Below are 24,054 nucleotides of genomic sequence, written 5' to 3'. Positions count from 1 at the left end.
AATAAATTCTGGAGTGGAGTCACTGATGCATCCCAGAGAACTCTAGTTAAAAGTCTGTGGGTGGCAGGCACAAAGCAACAAAAGGAGTGTCCATAAATTATAACTAAGAGTGATAATAACAATGAACACTTACTGAGTGTTACAAATGTTTTTCAGCACTATGTTAAGCCTTTATGTGCATTTTCTCACTTAATCCTTTCAATGACCCCATGAAGTAGGTATTATGATCATCATTTCCACTTTACAATGAGTAAATTGAAATATGGAGAAGAGCACAGACTTGCCCAAGCTAGTAATTAAAGGGTTGGGATTGAACCAATTTTATGATTCCTGAGCCCAAGCTATCAACCACCACTATAGTAACTGCTGCCCCAGCTGAGAAAGGCTAAGCTTTGATTACTTATGTATAAAATACTGTGAGGGATACAAGGAGTATAGCATTTACCTATTATGAGGGTTGAGAGAGCAGTTTAGACCCCAAGTACCGAGTTTTTGGAGGAAGGGAAATCTCTGTGGGTTAGAAATGTCAAGGAAGTCATTGCAGAGTAGGTAGAATTGAAAACAGGAAGAGGATTTGGGCCTGTCTTTTAAAGTAGGAAATGCTTTCCTGAAAATAAGAAAAATTGAAGAAAGTCTTCAGACTTACCTGAGCATGCGTGTGCGTGCGCACACACACACACACACACACACACACACACACACACACACACACACAATTGAAAGTCCTGTAATAGAATGTCTTCTGACTCTTGGCTAGAGTAATGTTATGAAGTCCTATGACAACTCTTCTTGAGAAAAGTCATTTTTTAAAATCACTTATCCCAGAGAGAGGTAACATCTTATGTCTGAAAGACTTGTCCCAAATACCTCACCCTAAAACCTGATGTAATGAAGCTAGTCATATGCCAACGTTCTTTTTACTTTTCAACACTCAGGAGGGTTCCAAAATGGCAGCTGCTTCAACAGACCCATAATGTATTAATGGAATTTTGTCTAAAAGAGAATGAGCCACACAGTAGTTAGTATACCAACTTAGAAGCAAGAATCAAGAAGAACTTGAGCTACAAGGAGGAGCGCAACTCTTCCCTTCTGAACGAGTGAGTGAGCTCATGAAAAGAGGAACCTTCTCTTTGATGACCAGTTGTGTCTTTTTTGTGCACGGCACAGTCTTCTCCATCCTGAATTATTGGGTGACATAATGTGCATAACATGCAATCTAACAGAACACATTATTATTATTCAAGAGCGAGTGACTTGAAATTGAAATGCTCACACGGTTGTGAACTCCAACAGCGTTAAAAATAAATCCCTTTATCTGTTCTACATTCCTGGGCTGGTTCTCTTTTCCATTGGAGCCCTCTTTAAAAGATGTGTGGACTGCACGTTGAACAAGATCGAATGTGACTTTGCAAAAATAGAATGCCTGGTTTCTCCTCTTTTCCTCTCCGTTCCACAATACAAGATAAATTCACTCCACAGGAACCTTTTGTGGGTTGTACTGCTCAGGCAATTTGCAGTTTTCTGGGGGCAAGGCAGCTCACGCTACATTTATCACCCCCTGCCGCCGGCTACAATTCAACCCACTTCAAGCCACTGAGCAGAGGTGCTGATGGGGGCTCTGGCATTAGAATTCCACATCATAATGGAAGTGCAGGGAAGCAAAAGACAAATGAATCAGGGCCACTCCAGGTCTCTACTGAAAAAGAGGTCACAAAGTATGACACTGGGTGATGGGGACCAAAGATGAGTGCACTGCAATAATACAAAATATGTTTGCTTTTCTCTCCCTCTTATGTTTTTTTTTCTTCTGGTAATCCTAGCTTAAAAAGTGAGTTTCTTATTGTTCTCAGAATCTTCAACTCATATTGACACGGTAGCCTCAATTTCACTACTATCACCACACTCAACATGGCCAAAACAAATAAATGATAAGAGGACATGACCTGTCTTCTCTTTCTTCCTCTGCTTTACCCAAGGGCTGTTCTCTAAAGAAACAAGTAACAACAGCCACAAAAAATGGGAAGAGTGTAGTGGCTGGGTGAAGTTAAAGTATTAGGCAAGCTGGGATATGCTGCAGAAATTGACCACCACATCTTCCAAAATCCAAAGTGCATTTTTCACGGAAGGTGGTGAAGAACTCCATTTCACAGCATCAAGGAACCCAGGCCGATGGAGTGCTTCTTTGTTGCTGTATCATGTAGTGCTACATGCAGCAACATCTATGGCTTCTCAATAGAAGAAGAGTTTTCAGAAGGGTCTCCCACTGTCAGTGAAATTCTACGACTCAGATGTGAAATGAATTCTTTCCACTCACAGCCTGTTGGGTCAAATGGATCACGTGGTCTACTTGACTGCAAAGAGTCAAAGGAGTATAATCCTCTAGTGGGTCTCCTCCAGAGCGGGAGGATACTTGGTTAGGGTCAGCCCTAGACATGTCTGCTCTTGCTCATTACGTCTTTTCTATTGGTTGGCTAGTGAAGTAGGCTGAGTGGAATGGGGGCAGGTCTTCCAGTTTAAATAAACCCGATATATTTATCATTCCTATTTATTTCCAGACACGAAGATGTCCACGAATGGTTGAAGAGTCACAATTTTTCTGTGTGGAAAGGAAAGGATGAGAAAAATGAGACAAGAAATGGCATGTTATCCACAATCTCCCCACTGAGAGCAGAGGTGGATTGAGTTCAGGCCCTTCTGCTATTTCTGCTTGGGATCAGGAGGTAGGATGGTACACATATGGCAAAATCAAACAAGAAGAAGAAGCTGGAGGAGGAGGAGGAGGAAGAGGAGGAGAGAACCAAAGACAATGAATGACAAAGTAGAGTGTATGGATTATTTTCAATGTTGATAGCCAAGGAACTTGTTGCTCTGTTTAGTTCTGATGTCTTTACATGATTCACACATTGTTTTACCTGATGTTATTCTTTCTAACTTGTTAATCATAATATTAATGATAATATTTTTCCTTTCAGTTCACCTCAGGGTTCAGAGTTAGGTCTAGGGCCATGTGTGTGTGGATCCATGCAGTATTTCCTAGTGTTTTTATGTCATGATACACACAGAAATGTTAGTAGAAGACAGTAGACTAAGTCTACTCCATTAGAGAGACAATAGCTCATGAGTTCTGACTGCTTCATGTGCCAGCCTGTCCACCTAAGGGAATGAGGATCAGTCAGTCCCTCAGCATACCAGCAGCCAGTTGGTGGTGTACAGATGAGAAGCCTTGGTTTTCAGAGAAGATAACCCGTCTGGCTACACATTTCTTTCAGGCCTGTAACATTTGGGGCAGAATTATATCCATATTTATCTCTGCTGATTTGAACACTTAGAGATGTTAGTTGTGAATATTAAGAGGAAAAATATCACTTCACCTTCACCCCATTTGAAAGTCAAAGAGTCTTGGAAGAATCAGATTCACAGCAATGTCTGGAGAGCAGAATGGATACCACAGCAAGTTCGACATGCTTGTCACCCTGGAGTGCTATTTGAATCCATTCTAGAGGCATAATGAAGCAATTTTAAATAAGGGATATTTTCAGCATAAAGTGCTTAACAGATCAAATACCACTAGAGGCTTCTGCAGGTTTCAGAGGACGCAGAACAGAAAGCCACACTGATGAAACACTGCTAACAGGCAAATGTTCCCTTTACCACGAGGTGTGCCACTCACGGGGTTAACTTAGGAAAGAGCTCTTTGGTAGCTGGCTTAGGTAATGAGCATCTGCTGGGAAGACCTCGTGAGCATTATTTGTGTCCATGTCTGTGCAAAAAACGTCTGTTCCCTTTATGGTGTGGGACTTGAAAGGAAAATGGATTGCATGCCATTGGAGGAAAAGGGTTTGATCACCGTCTGGCCCTATCTTTTTGGTCCTTTATAATTCTTTTCTATGTCACTGTGTGACATCTATCATTACAATGCTACCAGACCATTTCCTCCCTCCTTTTCTACCATGTGGAGGTCTCTTTGTTCAAGTGGAGGATGCTAATGCTGTTACCATTATGTGTGTGTGTGTGTGTGTGTGTGTGTGTGGACCATGGACACACTTGTCTAGGAGCTGGAATTCTGTTTTAACACATTCACGAACTCTGCCCAGCAATCTGAATGCTGTGGAGTAGACAGAAGTAGGTCAGGATGGGAATTGTCCTATCTCAGCATATTACAAGGTGGGTGTGACACGTGAGTGACTTGTCAGTTCAGAGACAGAAGTAGGAAAAACCAGCAATGGGTAGGGAGATCACATGATTTATCGTCCACACTGGGACACTTTGGAGAAGGAAACGAGGTGCTATGAATAATTACACAGGGACTACACAGGTAAATTGGGGCTGTCCCCGGCAATCTGGGGTGAAGAGTGAGCCCAGGGATGTCAAAACACCAGGAGTGTCAGAACACCGGGAGAGGAACAGCTTCATGCTGGAATCTCATCTTTCCTTTGCAACAGAGCCAAGAACATGACCGAGGCCTTATATTGGAATAAAATCATAAAAAAATATAAACACAGGATGGAGAGAACGTGAGAACCAAGGTCTCCCATGGTTAATGCAGACTTGAAAGGCAACAAGAGCTAACAGGAATTCCTCTCAGGGAGGTGAGAGCCGTGTGGACCTGGAGTAACCCAGAGCAGTAGGTTGCTTGTTCCCTTTGAAGGCCTGCAAATGCCTCCCTGCCCCTGTGAAAATCTTTTCATCTATCTAAAATGTAAAGTTCCCCACACTTGACACCTGTCGGATATAGGCAATCCACATTAAATAGAAGCAGTCTAAAACTGCCAGGTGTAAGGTTGAAGGGTGCAAGGAATTTTTGGTGGAGGCCTTTCGATAATTGGTGGGGGCATACCATTTGAGGGACACCCTCTACATTATCTTCTGATTTATATTCTACACATAAAGCTGATATTGGATGCAATCAAGTGGAAAAAAAAAACAAAAACCTAAGAGTATCTGTGAGGTTATCTTCTTTAAGATGATAGGTTCAGTGAGGGGTATCTTTAGGAATCCTAGGAGCACTAAGCTTTTAGAGAAAAGCATCTGACACCCAGGAGACCACAGACTGATTGATTGATTGATTCATTCATTCATTTCACTTACTCACTTTTCGTTAGTTGCTTACCTACTAGTATGTGGGCCTCACACTTAGAGTAAGGGATACAGAGATAAATGAAATACGGTCTCTACCTTGGAGGAGTACCTTGCCTAGTGGAAACACAAGAAATTATAATATTAAAGTACTGAAACAAAAAGGGACCTTCTGAGCCCATGCTTAAAGGGTATGCTGGAGTTTGACAAGTACATAAGATAAAGAATTTCTAGGCAGAGGAAGCAAGATGAAGAAAGAAACTGAGATACTAGAAAGGGCATGTGGTATTTGGGAGAGGAATAAATGCTTAGCTGGAGCGAAGGCCAGGGAAGGAAAGAGTGAATGGCAGAAAATAAAAACCTGAGGCTCTGTTGTGATGCTAGGTCCAGATGTTGAAGTGACAACAAAGAAGGAGGCATGAAAGGAGAAAGGAGAGGTCTGGGGAGTAAATAATTCCATGACAAGAAAGAAAACAATACGGGAAACACAGAGACATAGACCCCTGGGGAGAGAGAGGAGCGAAATTCTCAGAAGAACCTTTACAAGGTCTAATAGACACACACAGCCTGACGCCCCTTAACTGCCTTCGTGGGTCTCAGAGCTGTGGTTGAGACTCATGGTTATGGGGCTGCTGGGACTTAGCACAGATGTCAGAGTAATGACACCACAAAACCTTTCATAAAGAGACCAACCCAGTCCACATCTTGCCTCCAGGAGATACCTATGGGTAGACAAACCAGAGTGTTTTTTTTTTTTTTTTTTTTTTTTTTTAAACTTACTCTTCAAAGCTAGGAACATGCTGGAAGGGCAAGTTCAGGACCAGAGTGAAAGGCTTTGCCCAGGGGTCAGGGTCCAGCCCTTGCCAAGTTTGCTGACCAGGACTTGAGGAAGCACTCATGAAAAACATTTTACTGAAGGGCCAAGCTACCTGCTGGCACAGAGTAGCCTGAAATAAGGCAATTTTTATGTCAGGAAAACATGGACCCTTAGATCCTAAGACATGTATTTAGTAAGAGGCACTCATACCCCTTGTGGTTCTTCTCACTAATTGTCCCATCAGGCTGTCTCCCAGGCAGTTCGGATGGAGGGGAACCTGGCTCCAAAGCCTAGCTCACCCCTGTTATTATGGCAGGGAAATATACAAATCCAAATCACCGAGTAAACACACAGACACAAGGGTATATTTCTTTTATTCATTTTGCAATTCTGCTTCCTCTGGGAATGTGAGGATTGTGGTCTTCTGCCCAGTTGCATGTGACTGCTGGAGGTCATGGGCAACACACCAGTTAGGTCTTTCAAGCCCTGATCATGCCAGCTAGGACAGAGAGCAAGCAAGGACTTGTAGAGGTTTAGAACCAGAACACTACCACCCTATTTTTGCCCTTAGTTCTTTACAGAGACATGTCAGTTAAGATTGGGGTTGCGCAGGTCAGAGTTATATGACCACATATAGGGGTTCCACCAGAATCCTTATACTCACCCTTCATTATAGGGTTCGGATGAATGTCTCATTCATTTTCTCACTCAGTCTGTCCTTCACATTACCCTTCCATGTGAAATTGAAAAGATAGTGTAGTCAGAGCCTTCTGATTCTGGACAAGATAGAGTCACAGGACTAGGTTCACCATCCTGTCTTAAAAAAAGAAAGCAAAAGCAGAAAAGATATATAAAATAGTATTCCAGGACAGTGGATATCAGAGGCATAAAAAGACTCCACCCCCGAGAGATGGGAAATGAATGAGGTGAGTCCTGCAATGACACTAGTTCATTGCCTTCAAAAGTTTCTGGTCTCTGATGCAAGCAGAGGAAGCCAAGGCAGAGCCTATCAAATTCATGACTTCAAGGTGACAAGAGTAGAGTCTGAGGAGCATCAGGTGGCTAGAGTTTGCAAGACAGAGTATTGGAAGGGGAGAGCTACATAGGCTGATTCCCCAGGGATCTGCCGAAGATGCTGTTCAAATATTTAGCTGAGTACTGATCAACACATGCATGCTAGAAAAATACCTCTATTCCGGGAAATAACCTTCAAAAATGTCTATAGACAATGGTGCTGGGGTTCACACAGTGCTGCAAACAGTGCCTGTTTCTACCACCCAGGCTGGAAAACCTTGTAATTGATGAGTCATAGGGTAGCATACTCAGGAATCTCTGACCTCTGTAGTCAAAAATATCTAGTCTGAACCCTACTTTTGTCCCATCTAACAAATATAAACGGAACACATGCCAGGGGTCTACTGTTTTCAAGTCATTTAACTATGTCCAAGAAAAGCAATTAAGACCATTTCTCATAATACGAAAATATCCAACACCCAACAGGGTAACATTCCCAAAGTTTAGAATAAAGTCCATGATTTTGCAAAGCAGGAAACAGGACTCATAATGAGGGAATCAACTGAAAATGATCAAAAAACATAAATTATATATTGATCAAAGATCACACAGGGTTGCTAAATTAACTTATTAGCTGTAGTTGCTATTTTGTAGATTTCATCTGATTTTCTGTTGTAAGCAGTTATCAATTTGGAATTGATTTTACCCCTGCGGAGGGGCACAAGTGACAATGGTTGGAGGCATTTTGGTTGTCACCTCTTAAAGAGTAGTGGGGCGGTGCTACTGGCATCTAGTAGGAAAAAGCCAGAGATTCTGCTGAACATCCTACAACGTGCAGGAGACAAAGACATTGAACAGTTTATTATGACTGTATTCGTATGTTCAGAAAATTCATTAGAGACTTGGAGGATATACAGAACACTCAAGCTGAACTTTTAGACATAAAAACTATCAAACAATATCTGATATGAGACATGGATGGGATTAAAAGCTGAGTAGACATTGCAGAAGAAAAGATCAATCTTTGCAGCAATGTTAGTTCATACCCAGATGAAACACAGGAAAAATTTTTAAATGGAAAGAGCTATGGGAAAACTCTAAGCATCCTAATACAGTATGATTGAAGTCCCTGAATAAAGAGGAGGAGGAGAGATAGAAAAAAAATCATATTATGAACAAAAAGTTTTTAAACTCCATGAAATCTAAAATGCTGCAGATTCCAAATTGACAAAGACATGGCTGACTTGAACAATGCTATCTTTATGGTTTGGATGTGAGGTGTCCCACAAAAGCTCATGTGTGAAACAATACAAGAAGGTTTGGAGGAGAAATGATTCGGTTATGAGAGCCTTTGACCAATCAGTGAATTAATCCCCTAAGAGCGATTCACTGAGTGGTAACTGAAGCCAGGTAAGTTGTGGTTAGAAGAGGTGGGTCATTGGGGATGTGCCTTTGGGCACATATTTTGTATCTGGTGAGTGAATTCTCTCTCTCTCTCTGTTTCCTGATCATAATGTGAGTGGCTTCCCTCTGCCACACTCTTCCATCATGATGTTCTGCCTCACCGCAAGCCCCGAGGAATGGAGCCAACTGTCTGTGGACTGAGACTTTTGAAACTGTGAGCCCCCAAATAAACTTTTCCTCCTGTACAACTGTTCTGGTCAGGTCTTTTAGTCACAGTGGTGAAAAGCTGACTAAAATTACTATCAACCAACTTTGTCTGATGACAGTAATAGAACAATTCCACCTAATAAGAGGAGGTTATGTATTCTTTTCAAATGTTCATGGAACATTACTAAGTTGTTCCCAGAGATGAAAACCTGCCCTTGAATGACTGTCCTGTGGATGGGGTGTCTTTCTATTACAAATTGGCAGATGGTACTGTACTCTGGGTATTGTCAAGACACACATGTTCTGAGACAAAGAACACATCTCAGTAAATTTAAAAGGACTTAGACCCTAGAAAAATGTTCTCTGACCACAATGGAATTAAATTAAATACCAATAGAATAAAGATATCTGGAAAATCTCCACACATTTAGAAACCAGGCAATTCACTTTTAAATAACCCAATGAGTCAAGGAAAAAAATCAATAGCATTTTGAATTAAAATGCAACATATTAGAATTTGTGGGATGCTGCTATAGCAGTATTTCAGGGGGAAATTATAGTCCTAAACATTTACACTAGGAAAGAGTCATCTCAAATCAATGATTTCATTCTTTTATGTTTAGAAACTAGAAAAATAAGGTAACTAACCCTAAAGTGAGAATAAAGAAAATAATAAAGATCAAAGCAAAAATCTACAAAATAGAAAATATTCTGGCTAAGGGTGTGTGGATTCTATTTATCTCCTAGAGTCATATTGATCAGGAAATGAAGAAAGATACAAACTACCTACATTAGGAATGAGAGATAACTTTACTACAGAGTTACACATTTTAGAAGAAACTGGCGCAATCCCAGAAAAGACACAAACCACTGATACCTCAAGAAGATGTAAATAGCCTGAATGTTAAATAAAGACATTGAATTTACAGTTAAAACATCTTTCTACAAAACATCTCTCTACTTTAGGCTTTGTAGACGGACTCTGTTAAATTCTTCCAAATATTTCAGGAAGAGCTAATACCAGTATGGCGTGAACTAATGCAGAAAATTAAAGTGGAGGGACAATTCTCAATTCATTCTTGAGCCCAGCATTTCTCCGATATCAAAATTAGACAAAAACATTAGAAGTGAACTCTGGACCAATATTCCTTCCAAATGTAAATGAAAAATTAAAAAACTGTCAAATCCAATTGAACAACATATAAAAAGCAGAATACATTTTGAACAAGAGGGGTTTCATCCTAAGGAAGCCAAAATGTTTAATATTTTAAAATTAATCATAGCATTGTCAAGTTACAACAGTAGACAATAGGTCAGTAAACAACAGAAAAACATGTCAGTAAAGATAGTGTGACAAAATGCAATATATTGGGAAAACTCTCAACAACATAGAACTCTAGGGAAAATTTTTAAGCTGATAAAGGGCATCTACAAAAATATCACGCTTAACATCATGCTTAGTAGTGAAAGACTGAATGCTTTCCACCTGAGATCAAGAATAAGGCAGATGTGTCTGTTTTCTCCTCTTGGATTCAACATTGGAGATTCTGACTTGTGTAACTAGGCTAACAAAATAAATGAAAAAAAGAAAGTCCAGATTGTAAAGGAGGAAACAAAACCGTCTTTGTTTGCAGACAATGTGACTATGTAGATATCTTTTTCAACCTTTTCTGGACATTTTGGGTTCAATAATTCTTTGCTTTGATGGATCTCTTGTACATGGTAGGAAGTTTAGTAGCATCTCTGGCTATTGCCCACTAGATGCCAGTAGCACGGCCCCACCTCTCTCCAAGAGATGATAACCCAACATGTCTCCAACCACTGTCACCTACCTTCCCACAGTGCTAAAATCCACTTCGAGTTGAGAACCACTGATAACAGAAAATCAGATGAAATCTACAAAAAAAAAAAAAAACAACTACAATAGATAGGTTAATTTAGCAAGATTGTGTGGTACAAGATCAATATACAAAAATCAATTGCATTTTATATACTAGCAATGAATACATGGAAGCTGAAATTAAATAACACTACCATTTGCAATAGCATGAAAAAAGGAAATAGTGAATTTATTCATCCCCGACTAATTAAATTTCCATAAGACTTTTTTCCTTTTGTAAAAATTAAGAAACTGATTCTAATATTCACTAGAAATGCAAAGGAACTAGAATAGCCATAATAAATTTACTAACAATTTTGGAGAAGAAGTACTATCTGATTTTTAAATGAATGAAACTACAGCAGTCAGAACAGTGTGGTTTTGGTATCAAGGTAAACAAATATCATGTAGAAAGTGGTTGAAAATAATAGATTACAGAGGTTCGCACATATATGATCAATAGATTTTTGACAAAGTTACAAAAATAATTCAGTGCAGAAGGAATTTTTTTTTCTTCTTTTCAAATATATTGTGCTGAACTATTGGGTGTCCATATACCAACAAAAGTAAGCAGAGCAAAGCAAATTTCAATATACACTTTGCACAATTTTGAAAAATTAACTCAAATGGATCATAGGTCTATATGTAAACAGATTATAGGAAAATAGGATAAATTATTTGTGATCTTGGGCTAGGCACAAGTTTCTGAGATAAAATACTACTAAAAGTATAATTTATAAAATAATCCTGTTGAATTGGACTTTGTAAAAATTTTTAAAGCCTTTCTTTTTTAAAAGATACTATTATAAGGAATGAAAAGACAAATCAGATTGGTAGAAAATATTTGCAAAGTATGAATTTGAGGAAGAACCTATAACTAGAATATGCATAGATCTCTTATATTTTCAACAATAAGATATCTATAAAATTAAAACTTTTTGCTTCAGAGGGTACCAACTTTTGTGCTTCAGAATGAAAATTTTTGCTTCAATAAAAGTGAAGATAACTCAGGAAATGGTATTACAATTTTTGCAAATCATATATTTGATAAGGAACTTGTGTTTAGAATATATAAAGAGCACACACTACTCAATAATAAAAGACAAAGAACTCAATTTAAAAATGTACAAAGAATCTGAATAGACATTTCTTCAGAGAAGATATAAAAATGGCCAATAAGCATATAAAAAGATGCTGAACATCAGTAGCCCTTTTGATTTTGAAAATCAAAACTACAAGGAATTACCACATCACGTCACTAGGAAGACTAAAGTAAAAACTAAATCAAACAAAACCAAAAAGAGATAATGACAAGTCTCTTCCAGAATGTAGAGGCATTAGAACCCTCATACACTGCTGGTGGGAATGTATAATAATACAACTCTTTAGAAAACTGTCTGTCAACTTCACAAATGGTTAAACATCAAATTACCATGTGACCCAGAAATTTCACTCTTAGGTTTACACCTAAAGGAATGAGAGCATATATATATACACAAAAACTTCCACCCAAATGTTGATAGCAATTTTATTCATAGCAAAAAAAAAATGGAAAAAAATTTCCATCAACTGATGAGTGGCTAAATAAAATGTGCCACTATAGTTCTACAATGGAATATTAGCTGGCAATAAAAAGAAATAAAGCAAGACTAAAAGCTATAAACATGAATTAACCACCCAAAACATGCTACATGAAAGAATCCAGTCCAATGCTATTAATTGTATGATTACATTTGTGTGAAGTGTCCAGAATGAACAAGAAAATAAACTAATTTTAAAGAGACAAAACGATGATTAGCAGTTGTGTAATGCTTGGTCAGTGGGAATGTAAAGCAGGAAGGAACTGCTAATGTACATGAGTTGGCAAACTGTTCTAAAATTGATTAAGGTAAAATCTGTGAAAAAATAATTGATTATGCATGCTAAATTGATGTTGGTTTTTATTTGTTTGTTTTTTGATTGAACTCAGGGATAATTGATCACTGAGCCACATCCCTAGCCCTATTTTGTATTTTATTAAGAGATAGTGTCATTGAGTTGCTTAGCACCTCACTCTTGCTGAGGCTGGCTTGGAACTCATGATCCATCCCTGCCTCAGCCTCCTGAGCTGCTGGGAGTATAGGTGCATGACACCATACCCAGCAATTTGTCATATTTTATGGTATGTGAATTATGGTATGCTATGAGGGTGTGTGTGTAGCTTGTGGTAGAGCACTGGCCTAGCTTGCACAAAATCCTGGGTTTGATCCTGGTACTGCAAAACAAACAATCAAAAAACCAAAAACCAAAAACAAAACACAACAAATAAAGCTGCAATCACACACATGCATTCATAAGGGTGAACCTTCAAGAGGGAGGCAGGATTTTCTGGAGTGATGGAAACCTTCTATATTTTGATGATATTGGTATTTATTGAAGTGAATACAATTGTCAAAACTCATTGAAATGTATGTAAATTAGCTTTCAAAAAATTGATTTAAAAAAAATCTCAATAATAAGGAAAAATAGTCTAATTTTAAAAAGTGCAAAAGATTTGGACACTCACCAAAGAAGATATACAGATGGCAGATGAGCACATGGAAAGATACTCAGTTACTGAATAAATTCAATCTACATAAACTGATCCAGGAAATCGAAGAGGAGGAAATGATTCTCAAATTATTCTTTGAAGCTGGCATTATACTGGTACCAAAAGTAAAGATACTAAAAGTAAAGAAAACTACAGACTAATAACCCGTCTGAATATAAATGCCAAATTAAAAAAAAATGAAGCCTAATCAAACAATATAAAAAGGAGACTACCTCTTGGATAAGAAGGGTTAACCCTTAGTTATTAGGAAAGTGCAAATTAAAACAATGATATATCCCACTACTTCTGAAATTGCTGAAGTCAAAATGACTGCCTATGTGTCCACGTGAAGGAATTGGAATGCCCCTAAGCTATTGGTGCTAATGTCCCATGGTACAACCACTTTATAGAATGGTTGGCAGTTTTTTAAACATTCCACATACCTCTACCAAAAGATCCAGCCGTTCCACTCCTGGGTATTTATGCAACAGAAATGAAAACACATGTCCATATAAAGTCTTGTACACAAAGACTCATAGCAGTTTTATTTGTAATAGTGCAAAACTGGCAATAATCCCAATGCCCATCAACAGGTGAAAAGATAAACACACTGTGGTATATACCGCTCAGCAATATAATGGGATGAACTATTAAATGCATATGGTATGATTCCATTTATTTAAAAAGTTAGAACATGCAAAAAAAATCTATAGCAACAACAAAAAAATAAAATAAAAAACAGATCAGTGGATGCTGGGGGAGGAGAGTGGGAGATACAAGAGGGAGGGCAGGAGGGAATTTGGAAGACAATGGGTATGTTCACCGTCTTGATTGTGGTGATAATTTTATGGATGTATACATATGTCAAACCTTATCAAATTGCGTTCTTTAAATATGTGTGGTTTAGTGTATGTCAATTATAACTCAATAAAACTGTAAAAACAAAGATAATCCATTTAACATTCCTGGCTTGTAGTAAGAGCCTGTTTTCTTTAATTGCTCCTTGGCTCCAGACACCAAAATTATAGGCAGGAGAAGTCTCCCACCCTGAGCCCCTGCGACAAAGCACTGACTGGTTCTCAGGGGTGCCCATTCCCCTCCCAAGGATCATTTGTGAAGGGACGAGGTCAGCAACAAATTTGCTCTGTCTCCAAGAAGGGCTGGCTATTCTTTTCTTTCTTCCTTTTATTTTTTTTTCCCCCTCTGACACTAGAGATTGAACCTGGGGCCTAGGGAGCTCTTGACCACTAAGCTATATTCCCTACTCCCTATCCCCAACATTGTTTCTTTTGTCACCTTAGTCCCACTTGGGGTCTTGGCTTTAATAATTATTATTTTTAAATTTGTTGTGAATTTTGTTATGGCCACCAACACAGATCAAACCATCTAACTCAACTCAGCTCTATGTCAGATACTTGATAAGTCCACAGGGAGACGGGTGACAAAGAGCCTGTGTCTACAAGGACCTCCTGGCCTAGAAAGACTTAGGGGTTACAGTGAGAGCACTGGTGACTATATTCAGAGGCAGAATGGAGCTGGAATATGGGGGACCTGCAGATAAACTGACACGGGGGTTTACTGAGATGAGAGCACCATCCGATTTTCCCTCTTCCAGTTTTATGAACCCAGATTCCCTGTTTTCCTCCCACTGCCAGGGAGGCTGCAGATCCATCCAGCAGAAGAAGGGAAAGTTTCTCCTTGCTCTTTGCTAACCTGCTGACTGTACCCAGAGGAATGGAAAGATTCTGAGCCATCCGACGACTGGGGAGGTCTGGCATTTTCTATCTTTGCCTGTGTTGCTGTCTGCCACTTCCCAGAGGTCTGCTAGCTGAGCTTGCAGATCTGATTTATGGAGGGCTTCTAAAGACAACTTTCAGCTGTGGATTTGTATGCAGCTCTCTGTATGGGCTACTCGACAGGCATTCAGAGTTAGGGGGAGAAGCATATGCATCGCAGAGGAAGCAGATGCTGCATAATCAAGAGCAATTTAGAAGGAATCGAGAAGGTGAGAAAAGGACAGACTCCATGCCCAACATCAGAAGGTTTTGTGCCACTACTGTGTCCTTTCTGAGGCTCTTGGGTGCTTTTTGTGTCCCAAGCAGCTGCATCAGAAGCCAGGGGCACCATTTAGACGGCATGGTGTGTGAATATGAAAGAAGCTGCCAGAAGGGATGTGGTTATGGGATGTAGATATCTCAAAGCACAACTGCTGCCGTCACAGGGTTCACGACATCAGTGTATGAAGGAGAAGAGGTTTTCAAAGAAGTTACAAAGTCTACGTGTGACCACGTGGTGTGAGGAGTCCAAGGTCTTTGGAGTCCAAGAAATCTGAAGATCAGAATGAGATCACATTCTGTCACTTCCTGAACTTGGGTAATGTTGGGAATGTTACTTGCTCAGTCACATCCTTATTTTGAGAGAGCGACAATGGTAATAACAATGGCTTTCTCCTTAGTAGAATGAATAGGACGTAAATTTCCTATGTTGATATATGAATACACAACTAGTGAAACTCCACATCAAGTGCAAGCACAAGAATGGGAAGTTATTTGCCATGTATGTATGTATGTCAAAACACACTCTACTGTCATGTATATCTAAAAAGAAGAAATAAAAATTTTAAAAAAGACATAGATTTCTTCTCAGGATTGTTGTAAGGTTTAAGTAGAACAATACATGTAGTGGGGAAGTAGGAAATTTACGTATACACAGAGAGAAATTTTGAGGTGGTCTGAAATACAAGAGGCATGATGTTGGCTGAGAAAATCAATCTTTGGCTGTAAAAGACATTTCCCTTGACTACAGAAGCCTGAGTCCACTCAGAGTGCTAAATGAATTAAAGGACCACACTCACAATGAATGGGGCCATTCTTTCAGATTCAAACCACAGCCTATGATGGTCCTGGCTCCCACTGCCTACAGCCAAATCAGAGTAAAGCCTGCCTCTGCTTTCTGCTTCATCTTAGTGAAGATGAACCCTTTGCTAGCTAGGAAAGAGGACCTGACCTCGCAGCCACACTGGGCCTTCATCTCTTTAGTCTCACACTCCTGGAGGAAGTGAGTTGAGTTGCCCCAAGCTGCAAGGGTGCTGTGCCTTTCTCCTCCAGTTCCTTATTTTGTGCCTAATCTAGGTGCTTATTGTTTCACTCCCTCATCTGGCTTTCTCTCTGCCGGATGAGCACATTGCACTAATACTCTTCTTTCAAAATCTTTTGTCTTACAGATAATGATCATGATAATAGCAGTCTCTTGCACAGAGCTTCCTGGTTTCCAGATCACTTCCTCTGCCATTCTCTTGTTTTACCCCACAAACAACAGGTAGGCCAGGATGTGCCACCCTCGTTCCCATTTTACAGACGAGGACATGACACACTTTTCTAAGGTCACCCGGGTAGAAAGTTTCAGAAGGGGAACTACAATACGGAGCCTCACCTTCAGGCCCACTGTGGTTTTGCCATTTCGTATGATTTCCCGTGGGTGAGTGGCAGGCGTGAGAGCACAGAAACAGAATGGAGCCAGCCACAGGACCAGGAACAACAGCAGGAGCTGCGGTGGCGGTGCTGTAAGGAACAGTTGAGGAGACATGGGGGAAGGCGGCATTGTCAGCCTTTATACGGATAGAGTATGGGGTCAGAAAATGAGTATGTCCATAACCAAGAAATGAGTGGACATCCAGAAGAGCCCCTTAGTTGAACGAACAGTATCGAAGAGAACTGTATTCTTTATAGCCTCTCTCTGAGGACATCCACTTGTGCTAACAAACAATTTACTCACCTTCAGTAGAGGGAATTGAAACCTAAAGCAGAGCTTCTCAAATTTGACTTCAGAGGACCTTAGGCGAGGCCTGTAGACATTTTGGGTTGTCACATCTGGAGAAGAGGGACAAGAAATCGAATGGGCAAAGACCAGCTTTTTAACATCCTACAAGGCATAGAACAGTCCCCACAACAAAGCATCATCCAGACCCATATGTCAGAAGAGAGAGGGTTGAGAAACCTACCCTGGAGGAACTCATATGTCCACACTTGTCCCACTTTTAGAATGGAGGCAAAACTGGCCCTAGTCTTTTCTATGGGTCTGTAAATATGTCTGTGGGGAATGGGGTTTTAACAGAAAGAGAAGGCTTCAACAACTGTATTTGCTTTTAAAAAACCAAACACTGGCTCAGTCAATTTGTTTTTTCTCTTTTGCAAAATGGACATTCCCTCTTGTGTGAGTAACAAAGAAGAAATGAAATAAGTGCTTAGTGATGTTTTACCGGGATATACTCCCAAGTGTTGGCCAAGTTAGATCTGAAACATTGATACCAATCTATAGGGATCTGGGGAATAGGGTGCTCTGTAAGAGAAAGGTCAGGGAAGAATTGATTGACAGAAACAACAGTGGGAGAGGATGAGAGTTCTTTTAGAATCTAGGGGCTGGGAGAAGACTTAGAGGTTATGTGGTACTGTCCCTTCAGGTCCAGGAAAACCAGGGCCCGACTAACTCCCTCCATGCTGCTTGCTCTTTCTAGGCTTTCACTTACTCCTCTGCTGTCCAATGATTGGCATGCTGGATTTTGTGGACACCAATAAATAACACCCCCTTTCTTCCCATATTGAATTCAAAATCAATTGAGAAATAATACACAGTTGTCAAACAGATGGAAATACAAATATAAACTTTTTATTGGTAAAATTTATTATAGAATTTGGTTTAGTTCTGCAGCCAAGTATGGCTCCCTAATAATTTCCTCCAGTGGTAAACTCACCCTTCCAGTCATGTGTAGAATCAGAAACCTGCTGTGAGGATTGTGTGAGATGATGGAAAGAAAGAGGCCCCACACACTTTCATCTTCTATATTGGTAATTTTTTCCTTTCCTGGGGACTAAATATTTCAGAGTTGACATCAAAATACACAGTCTGTCTCTTCTGTTAGATTGTGGGCAGCTCCAGGGCAGGGATACCATATGCTCTATCTTTGTTTTCTCAACTCCAAGGTTAGTGTCTGGTACCTAGCAGGTCTGTTCAATGAAGGATGTTAGATAAACTTCATGACTCTTTCTGCTGCTTCATTTCATTCCTTTCAAACAAAGTTTGATGCTCCCGCTCACCAGGTTCCTCCTGACGCCATGTGTGTTGTACAAACTAATCCCACAATGTCCCTGTGAGGTAGATTTAGAGGAGGGAAATGAAACCCACACTGTTTAGTGACCTGTTTAGTCGTCAAAGTCAGCCAGCAAGCCAGGTTCAACATGCCAGCCTCCTTAACTGGCTCAACTCCTCCCCTAGCTTGCTGTGGGGCTTCCTGCTCACTGGCTTGGAGCTCTTCCCTCTCTGCAGCCTCCAAATTCTTAGCCAGTCCCAACTAAAGCAGGACTTTGGACAGGCTTAATTCTTCCTCTGGATAGTTTGTAGGCTTAAGACTTCCCTAGGTTTAGTCATCCAGGTACTATTTGGATCACTCCTGCCAAATCATGGTCAATCTCTGCTCTTAGAATGTGTGGTTCCTCTGCCACAGTCCATTTTCCCACCAGCCAGGATCTCTCTTTCAAAGTTTCCACCTGTCCAAAGCCTACCTGCAGGTCCTGAGATCTGTCCTGAATTTAGCCCTGCTGGACAATGGTGACTCAAGTTCTTATTTCCAAGCAAGGACGGCTGATTTGGCTTCACCTTTGTTCTCTACCTATGTGAATGGTTGAGATCTCATTGTCTGCCCTCCTGGTACTCCGTTAAGCTTGCCTAAATTTTAGCTCCCTTTGTAGTCATTGAATGGGCCCCAGAAATACAGTGTGAAAAATCAGTATCTTATGTGGGCTGGGGGCAGGGATTAGATGAGATCTCACATCAGCCAGGAGCAAAGTCTCATGTCTTCAAGCTAGGAGTTGTCATTTGTGAGGCATTACCTCCATTTTCCACAAGAAGACACTGAGGCAAGGAGGCTGAGAAGCCTGTCTAAGAGCACACAGGCCTGATGTTCAAGGAAGATTAGGGCTTAGAAAATGTTGATCCCTGTACCTCTACATGTCCAATCCTGTCTCTTCACTATACAGCCAGACTAACCCTCCTAGCTGCTACATGCCCCAGCCTCCCCATTAAATCAGAAGGACATAAAATGAAAGGAAAGAAAGAATAAAGAAAAGACAAAAATCTTTCACAATTCAGCATAGCTCTAATCTGACATGACAAGGCCAAGTCCATCTTTTCACAGTGCCAATTACTTAAAGGGCATCGATGCCATGGCACCATTAAAGTAATAGCAAAGATGGATTGCAGGACATTGTGGATCAATGTGCTAAGTGTTGTTCAACTTGTTCAATGAAATAAAGCATTGGATCATTAACCTTACCAATGTCAATGTGTTGTCACTATCAAATTCCACTAAATGAATGTCCATGGCCCTCATTAAAAAGTGCACTTTGAGGCAACTAATGTATTAATACCTTATTGGCTGATATTAAAAGGAGAGGCCCTCCAGGGCAGGGCAAGGAATCTGGACAGAAGTTAAGAATATTTGATGAAGAGGGGAAGAGTGACTGATGCAAATGTGAAGATGTGAAATAAATCAGGAATTGATGGGGAGGGAGAGGGATGAGGAAAGGAAGGCACAGAGGTACATGGATGCTTGCTTCTTTGACAAGCAGGTATGGAGTAGCAGAAATAGATGATGGACTAGAGATGAAACGGAAGTTTCTCATTTCATCTTTCTTCAGGATATCTGTCTGGGGCCTTAATCCAGTTTAGAGCCTCAAAGACATGAGCGGGTACCTGCCAAAACAAAAAAACAAAAAAACAAAAAACAAAAAACAAAAAACAGTGGGTAGGGGTGGTATGCATTAGTTGGCCAACTTAAGAAGCATCTGCTTCTTCCTCTTGTCACCCATCCCACTGTCCTGGAGTGGGAAGAAACCATTGAGGAACCCTGACTCCTTGGCCAAAGCTGTCTTCTTTGTATGGAGGCAAGAAGAATGAATTGGAATTCAAGGGAACTGAGTTCATTTTCCAGTTCTTCCTTCATTGGCAAGACTTCAGCTAGGCAATTTTCTTTTCTGGGTCTCTTTGTAAAACAAAGAGTTTGGATGAACACATCAGTGATTTTTAAACAGGTTTTCTTTCTTTCTTTTTTTCTTTTTTTTTCTTTTCTGGGTCTTAAGCATCTGTAGGGATGATAGAGGCTAATGAGGTGGAACCAGGGAAGGGAGGAACAATAATCTGCTCCCTTCCCCACACCTATCCATGGCAATGCTACCTGTATACATTGCATATTAGGCTTCTGTGCTACATTCCAATGGAAAAATGGATTCCACTGTTACACAAGACAAAACAAATTCGAAACAAAACCCCCAAACCATGTAATCCCCAGCATTTAATACTTTTCAACAACAGAATGCACTAGCTGAAAAGTGCTAAATGCAGTCCATCATTTAGTCTTTGTATTTATCAACTGTCAATCAGACTTTTTTTTTTTTCTTCCTAACAAGTGTTCTGATTATCCCGGCACTTTGTGGAAATAACTTCACCATCAGTATATGCACAGTTAATTTTGATGATACCCTCAAAAAGTAGGGTGAGGACATTTGAAAGGAGTCAAATACAGGCATGGGAGAATTCTCCAGGCAAGGGGCCAGTGTGCCAAGAAGGCAGAGATGTTGATGCAGAGAGAGGAGAAAGGAGATGGGGCAACTGGTGTGGCGGCAATGCACATTTTACAGCCAAATAGGATTTTGATTGTTTGGTAATTTCTGAGAAATATTTGCCCAGTTCTGCATTACTGACTGAATCAGGGTAATTTTTTTCTTGTCTCCATAATGTGTACTAAGTGCCTCATTTATCATAAACTTGCTGGGGGTGGCTGATTTTGACTCTTGCTCATTCTCTAAAGTACCTGCAAATATTTTTCAAAACCAAAAGAAAGTTTTTCCATTTGTAAGTTTACAATTTTTATTTCCAGAGCTTAGCTCTACAGAGTCCTCCATTTGGACCAATATGACTCTATGACTACTCCAGAGCCCTCTTCTTAGTTACTTGACTCCATTTGGGGATTTCCAAGTCAAGTCCTGTAAGAAATGTTTGCATATAAATCATAAAAATGAATTCCATGGGGCAAAAAATAAAATAAAATAAAATGGAGCTCCTCTAGGTATTTACATGTGTTTTCTTAGGGAATGTGGTGAGTGCTTCTTGGGTAAGGAATGATTATTTTAAAGAACATTCTTTCACTTGACTGTATTCTTTGAAGTTTGGAACTTTAATATTTATTTTATTATTAAAATTATTGCTTTTATTTATCTCTTCTAATAATTCCTAAACTTATCTGATAGAATAAATTGCTGGGGGTGCTTGAAAAAAATATCTAAGTCCCCTCCCCTCTTTACAGGGTTTTAATCAGTTGATGTAGAATGACTGTCCAGTCATTTGCAATTTTGTAAAAAGTACTTCAGTGTCTTTTATGATCATAGAAGTTTGGGATGGGAAATACTTTTCTATATAGTTAAGTGACTGGTTCAGTTGGGTACTATAGTAGTCCTCAGAAAATGTTTGCCAAGAATAAAGGACATCCTTAGCACAGAATTAATGAGCCAGGGATAGCCTATTGCAGAAGACTTGGACAGATGGGAAGAGGGCGAGCAATTGTGTGTTTCCTGGGAGCCCAGCACTGGGTTAGGGACTGAGCATATTGCATGGACTCTCATGGCCCCCACCCCTTCTAAATCTTCAAACTAGTCAAATGGAGCATGCGTCTGTAGTGAGCAGATGCTCAGTTGATTCAACAGGCAGAAATTTACAACCCTGTCCTGCCTCAAAATAGTGCTTGTCAGAGAAACAAGCTGTAGATCTCAAATAGGTAGCCAGACTGCTATCCATTTTAGTTTGTTATCAGAATCTGTGCTCTCCTCTCCCCTCTCTGCTTTTTGCTGGAGGTGGAGTTACTTCTTGTCCTCCTTAGCCAATAGCAAACTGCACCCTGATAAGCATTTCTGCTTCAGGAAAGAAGAAGCTGGTCTGAGGTTGTGCTGTGCTCACTTTTCAGAACATCTTTTTGTAGGGACTTCCCTTCTCCTCCTGTTGGTCTGCCTGTCCCTGAGTGTTGAAAAACGACCTGCCTTGTGCTCTGTGGCAGACATGACCCCTCATCCTGTGATAGATCCATGAGATTTTGCATAACTTATTTATGTCTGATTGAGCAGTGTGCATTGGACCAGGGTCTGGGGATATGGGCATGAACAGTGTGTGTCCCCCTTAGTCTAGAATCTAGGGAGGAACACAAGACCAGACAACCAGCATGGGCTAACCAACGTGAAAGAGCTTGAAATCATTAGTTTAGGATTCAGCACAGAGTACTGTGAGAGCTCACAGAGAGGCCTTAACTTGAACCTGGATGCATTAGGGAAAGCATCCTGGATCTGCATCTTGGAGTCAACCAGTCCAAGATGGAAATTGGCTGGACATCGAGGAGGAGGAAAGAGCATCCATTGCAGCAAATATTTTGTTAACTGTATTCCTTGCACTGCTATCCAAATGCCCTTGTGTTGGCCTCTGTTGTTGGCATCAGGAGTCCAAGAAATGACATTTAGTGATTCTTCTCTTATTAATTTGTTGTGTGACCCTGGAAAAGTCACTTCTTTCCTCAGTGTCTCAGGGTTATCTTCTGTAGGGGATTTGGAGAAAATGACCTTTAAAGTTCCTTCCAGTTATTTTACTCTGAATTTTCTTGCACTTGTCACTTAGCATGGTGAACTTTTCCATACTCTCTGTTATATGTATGTGTGTGTATTTATGGGTGCATGTGTATTTATTCACACATGTATGTGTGGGTAAGGCCTACTTTGTATGTCTACCTTCATTGAGGGATTAAAACTCTGTATCCAGGGAAAGATACAGAGACTTTTTATCAGGACGCGATCCAGTAAATAACAGACACACACGCACGCACACTGTCTCCAGAGTAAACAGCCCAAGAGAAGTAGCAGGAGAGGAGGGTGGGTAAAGGGGAGTAGAGCATGGGGCTGTCACAGCCCACGGCTTAAAAATGGCTTGAGTTGCAATTAAAAAAGGCAGAGGCCAAAGGTTACTTCCTGGCATTTCACTCAGGGTGGATAAATTTAGAGGGTGATGCGTCTCAGCTTGTTGAAATATTCTGAGAGACTTGTAACAGCTTAAGTCTAGCCAGACAGAAATAAAAACCAAAGAGGCTGACACATTCGAAGACGGCAGAGATGAGGAGCACGCTGGCAGACGTTAAATGGGGGAAGAACTCAGCTTGATTGGCACCATTCCTGGATCCTTATTTCTTGATTAATAGTAGAGATTGGATAATTTTTAAATTATTAATTATTTCCAGAGAGCATGCATGATATCAGGTAGTCTGAGGCAGTCCTGTCACTGGGAAGGTTAAATACTCTCTGTACTTGATAATTACCTAATCACCATTACTCTTTTACATTAATTCTGCCCCAGAATTCATTATGACTGGGTTGGGTTATTAAGGCTTGCGTGCAAAGAAATAAAGCACCCCATTGTTTGCATTGATTTAGTAGCGAAGGAAATGCCCTACTAATACCAAGATTATCCAGAACAGTCTGGAATCATTCCTCCTGCCAGTTTGTTAAATTTGCTCCTAGATTCACCTTTGCGTGTCCACTAGCAAGACATGCAGAAGGAAATGCAAATGAATCCCTGCCAGGGAATTCCAAGGCCAGGAGGGAGAGACCCTGCAGGAGAAGAAGGTAAAGGCAATTAAAGCAGGGCTCCCTCTCTCCAGAATGTCAGAGGCACCTCTGGGGAAGCTGCTGTTTCCCCATCACACCCTTGTCATGGTCCACTGCTAGCAGGTCTCTCAAGTGAACACATCGGATAGCTTTGTCCTTTGGTAAAACTGTTGGCTGAATCAATGTCAGCGCAGCCCAGGAGGCCAGAAACCCCTCTTGTGGCCTTGGCCAAGACAAGAATTCGTGGGAGTTACAAAGGGGACAAATAAAATTACAGTCAGAAAGATAAGTGTGGCTTTTGCAAAAGCTGCCCTTGACTGAAAGGATAATGAGTGATAACCCCCTGGGTGATCTAGGGAGTAGGGAAATGGGGTTGTCATATACAACAGGGGGTTCTGTA

General features: G+C 40.4%; 1 long non-coding RNA gene across 2 annotated transcripts in view; it reads left to right on the top strand.

Moving 5' to 3' along the window:
* The window catches only part of LOC306642268, a 32,201-nt gene extending 22,092 nt beyond the window's left edge, over positions 1-10,109 (top strand). Inside the window, exons 3-4 of one of the 2 annotated variants that reach the window (XR_013758458.1) lie at positions 2,556-8,525; positions 9,266-10,109. This is a non-coding gene — a long non-coding RNA (uncharacterized lncRNA). Of the gene's footprint in view, positions 1-2,555 lie in introns of both variants that reach the window. The other variant, XR_013758459.1, reaches the window with a different exon arrangement.
* The last annotated feature ends 13,945 nt before the right edge of the window (positions 10,110-24,054 follow it).

Source organism: Sciurus vulgaris (genome assembly GCF_902686455.1).
Source record: "Sciurus vulgaris genome assembly, chromosome: 12".
NCBI lineage: Eukaryota > Metazoa > Chordata > Mammalia > Rodentia > Sciuridae > Sciurus > Sciurus vulgaris.
The sequence above is the reverse complement of the archived record's forward strand: the minus strand, read 5'-3'. Positions and strand labels throughout refer to the sequence as shown.